This window comes from Labrus mixtus, chromosome 9 (genome assembly GCF_963584025.1).
Source record: "Labrus mixtus chromosome 9, fLabMix1.1, whole genome shotgun sequence".
In the NCBI taxonomy this organism is placed as follows: Eukaryota; Metazoa; Chordata; class Actinopteri; order Labriformes; family Labridae; genus Labrus; species Labrus mixtus.
The window spans coordinates 27,671,312-27,675,997 of record NC_083620.1 but is presented as its reverse complement, the minus strand read 5'-3'; the positions used below and the strand labels follow the sequence as shown (position 1 = coordinate 27,675,997).

The 4,686-nt window shown below is 42.7% G+C and overlaps 1 long non-coding RNA gene across 1 annotated transcript; it reads right to left on the bottom strand.

Annotated features, from left to right (window-relative positions):
* Positions 1-1,388: 1,388 nt before the first annotated feature.
* LOC132979902 (uncharacterized) lies at positions 1,389-3,354 on the bottom strand. The gene is made up of 3 exons (XR_009674118.1): positions 2,892-3,354; positions 1,711-1,789; positions 1,389-1,479 (listed from the first exon to the last, which is right to left on the bottom strand). It is a non-coding gene; the product is annotated as an uncharacterized LOC132979902 (long non-coding RNA).
* Between the last annotated feature and the right edge of the window lie 1,332 nt (positions 3,355-4,686).

Here is a 4,686-nt window from a genome sequence, read left to right as displayed (position 1 = left end):
TGTAGAGTGAGAGGGGTTAGCCTGCAGCAGCAGCAGCTTCCTGCGTCATGCAGATAAGTGATGTGATAGATCACGAGTCGCAGCATGTGAGCGCGGAGAAAACATGCTGTTTGTGCCGATTATGTAAATGAGTCCATGCAGCGCTGCAGCTTGAGATCTCTCTCTTTATAACATGTTCATCATTAAATGATATCCCGACAAAGGAGAGGAGGCAGACGCAGCGAGGAGAATGTGTAGAAACGACCCTCCGCAGACTCAGGGAGATGACGCACTCTGATGGCTCGTTGTTGCTGAAATCCTTTTTTTGATATTCATGCTAATAAATGTTTCTTTACCTTTTTGATGGTTTCTGGATTTATCTTTTCAAATGAGTCAAAGATATCTAATTACACATAAAGCACATGACCAGTAGCATATAGCCAGTAAGACTTTCTTTACTGGGTGGCTGAACCGGACCACTGACTTCCCCCTGGCTCCGCCCCTGCAGATGACAAATCCAGATTAACGTCCTATTTCAAGATAATACAAACACAAAGAAAGGCCTGATGTTTTGTTTGAGTTTAGAAAATGTGTCAATGCAGCAAGAAAAAGTAACTCGTTAAGTTTCTTTATCTAAGATCAGTATCTTTATTTTTGCACAGCAAGTACACCTGCAGTCAAGCAAGTACTGCCGTCTGATTGGATGGTTGAAATGAGGGGTGTGAAGAAAAGCAGGTGTGAATCCTGTCATTATAATCCTTCATGTTTATGCAGCACCTCCCCATCAGCTCATGTGTTTTATTTCAGTACTCAGGTGTGTGATGTGGATTCTACTCAACCCTACAAAGATTGTTGTTTTCCGATTACTTGAATTATAACATGCACATGTGAATGCAAACAGCCACCTTTTTAAATCCCATTTGACTCCTGCCACCCCCCTTGTAAATTTCCCCACATTAAATCAGGGTGAGCTGCAGTAAATTTTCAGGGAAAAACCACGAGTGAGTGAGAGGGGGGTGATGACATTTATATCCACTACCAAGACGTGACCAACGCAATCTCTGTATATGTAATTAAACTGTTTTATTATGTTATCTCTTCTTTTTTTACAGATTTATTTTGGGCCTTTTTTATGTCTTTATTAGAGAGACAGTAACGAGGATAGAGTCAGAAATCAGGGAGAGAGAGGGTGAGGAATAAGATGCTGCAAAGGAGCCACAGGTTGGATTCAAACCTAGGCTGTCTACCTAACCAATAGGCCACCGGTGCCACTATGACATGTTTCAAGTCACCAGTATGTTCTTCTTATTGCATTGACAAAAGGGCTAATTAATGTCATCATAGCATTGCACTGTTCCTTCGTCCGCCATTTCTGCATCTTGGTTTCTGCCTCCTGAGATGATCTGTTATGTGCCGACTGTATATCCCAAAAACTGTTCAGAAGTCACTTTTTTTTATCCTCCTTTGTGTTTCTCCCTGTCGTCTGAAGCAGCAGGAGGTCTGAGCAGAGAAATGTTCACAGAGAAACAAACACAGATTCATGGACACCTGACAACTCCAAGAGGACACAAACACACAATATGAAACACCAGCAGACTGAGAGACACACACTGACAGCACAGTGACGAATACACAGCAACAGAAAATCCAAAAATATCACACACGCACTCAAAGACACTCACACAGTTCACTGTTTAAGGGGGAGAGTAGAGCTTGTTAATGTAACCACACCTGAGGTGGAAGGTGGCAGGAAAATCCTGATTTCAGCATGTTTTCTGATTAACCCCGCTGCTCCAACACCTCCACTCCTCTGAAACGACACAGAAAATACATTTGAGCGAGGAAAAAGAAAGACGGAAAGCAGGGAGCTGAGCAGCAGAACTCCTTTACTTAAATTAAAAAGCATGATTAAATATAGTTTTTTGATAAGCAGATAGACGTATCAACGTTTTTATTTCATAAATATTTTTGATACAAAAAAGAAAATGACTCTCTTATTGTTGAAGGTACCACTGACTCAATCCCTTCACTGGATGTTGTAGCTGAGTTTGTCTGCATACACTGCTTTCTTGTTTTTTCTTAATATTTTTTAATACCATGAGGTTTGTGCTCCTTTTAGCCTGATTGGACCACCTTCCTGGTTTTGACTCCTGGCTGGCTCACCAAAATGTTTGCCTTTTTTTAATAAAACTCAGCAAACTTAATTTGCTCTTCATTTGGGTCAGATCCCACATATTCAAGTTTCCCTGCTTATGAATAAAGTAAAACTATCCCATATTATCTTTGTGTTAAAATAAAAGCATATGCACCCACACAATAGAAATCCTATAATGAGAGCGAGACCTATAAATGACTTTCCTTCCATCGACCTTCATCTGTTACCGTAGAGATGCAAACATTCATCCTGAACACATGAAGAGGATGTATTTAAAACCCATCTTTGTCTTTAGCTTTGAAAACGGGAAAATCTCATACATAATTCAGTTGACAGACGACAAAACGGTTCGAGAGGATTGCAACTGTAGCGTTTTCTAAATTTAGTCTCATCAAACCGCTGCATGGAGGCTGCGGCGTCTCCGTTCTTGTATGATTCTGTATTCATCGCTGAATCTATACATCAAATGCTTCACGTGTATGTGGAGATTAAAAGAAGATGAATGCCTCATGACGGGGGCTACTTGTGATTGGCAAGTCACTACCACAAGGATCTGTGCATGGAGATGTAATACTGCAGGTCAACCCTGCTGTCCACAACGGCCCCTTCATGGTTACCGAAAGAAGGAGGATCCAGAGGGGAACCATGTTGGTGGCTTGTAACAGTTCAAAACCAGACTCAGTTGCAGAGGAAAGTCCAGGACATAAAAAGCAGCTGGTAAGAAAAAGTTGTTTATTTAAGCGTTTGTAGGTCATACCCAAGAAGACAGTCAGCGAGGGCAGTAAAATCCAGAAAGGGCAAATCCACAAAACCCAAAAATCCAAAAAAAGGTCAAAACCGGCCAAGCAAACACACGGTAAATAAGGCTGGAACGCATGAAACACTAAGGTAACGGTAACAATCTGGTAGAGGACCAGTGGAAACTCAGGGGTTTAAATACAGGTCTGACTAATTACAGATGAGACACAGGTGTGTTGGAACAATGGCAGGAAGTCAGGCTAGAAATCATACACAAGCAGCAGATAACAAAATAAAACAGGAAGTGAACATAAAACACAAGAAAACAACATTTTGACTAAGAGAACATCACAGGCTTTGTCTATCTCTTTATACAGCCACCATCTTGATTACAAGTGAAGTTTAGTCCTAATGTGTGGAGACGTGCAGGTTCCTTGTGGACCAAGTCAGGGACCCCACAGAGATCCCAGTGGAGAGGTCGTGGATGGATAAGAAGAGGAGCTCTGTGATTTGGCAATAAACAAAGTGTTGACGTTGGTTTCTTGGTACCACTGTTGTGTTTACATATCTTGAACTGTAAGCTTTAAACATTATTCTGTAATTGATCATTTGTCTTCAGCAGCTCAGATTTCACCGTCTGCGTTTGGCCCCAATTGATTCAGTTTTTCTTGTGTAATTTTCATTAATTGATTTGTGGTAATTTCTGCCCACAAATGTTTATTGCTGTGACAAAAAAAGATAATTGAAAGCCACTTTTGGTCCTCGAACTTGTCAGTATTAATAACACTGTCTTTGTGTTGTTTTCTGCCGAGCTCTGCGGCTCATCAGACGGCTGGCTGCGGTTTCTGAGAGTTTGCTCAATATGTTCTGGGACGGGAACGCGTTGTTGCAGAGTCGGTTTCTCTCTCCAGCGACAGATGGTGGTGACTCTCCCACAGCAGCAGGAGCTCCCACTATCACAGTCGTGTAATATCCCCTCCTCAGTGTAACTACAGGACCCTGTGATAGAGAAGCAGACACCTTCAGCCTCGCAGAGAACATCTAAACGCTCTGCAGGGCGCTCCCAATCTAAATGACAGCCTGAGATGCTGCGAGGCCATCTCTTATCTCACATCGGCGTTCCTGCCTTTCTTATAGTTACCTTTCCTGTGCCACACACAAAGCATTCTGGGAAAACAAATTAAAAGTGCTATAAGCGTCCATGCCAGCGAGCGTCCTGTGAGTGGGCGGGACTCAGGCGGCTGGAGATGTGAAGGAGAAGAGACAGCTTTGGGAAGGAGAGATGGACGGACACGGAGAAGAAGAAAGAAAGAGTTACATAAAACACAGAAACAGGAGACACAATGTGAACCCCAAAGAAACAGAACTACAGCTGCTGGTAGAGATACTGAGGTGTAGACGGAGATGTCGAAGAGCAGAGGAGTCAAAGTTAAAGGAGGAGAAATCATTACTAAGTCCTATCGGGAATCGTTTGATTGACCCTCCTGCTGTGGCTGCGAGGAGGAGAGGCGGCAGATGAAGCTCACAGCGGACGTTTTCGTCCTTCACTGCTTCATCAGCAGGAAATCTGGGCGTTGTGTTTTTTTTTTTTTTTTCCCAGTTGAGCTGCAGGAATGTTAGCAATCTGCACAAAAGGCCTCTAAATCATGTCCGCCTGACTGGAGGCTCACTGCTCGCTCATAAGACAGAGGAGAGAGAGAGATAACCAGATAACCTTTTTATGTTCAGAAAGCAATGGCCCTTTAAAGAAGAGGAAATTAAGCACTTATGCTGAGAAAAACTACCCTGCCATTGAGCCATGTGGGTCCCTTGAA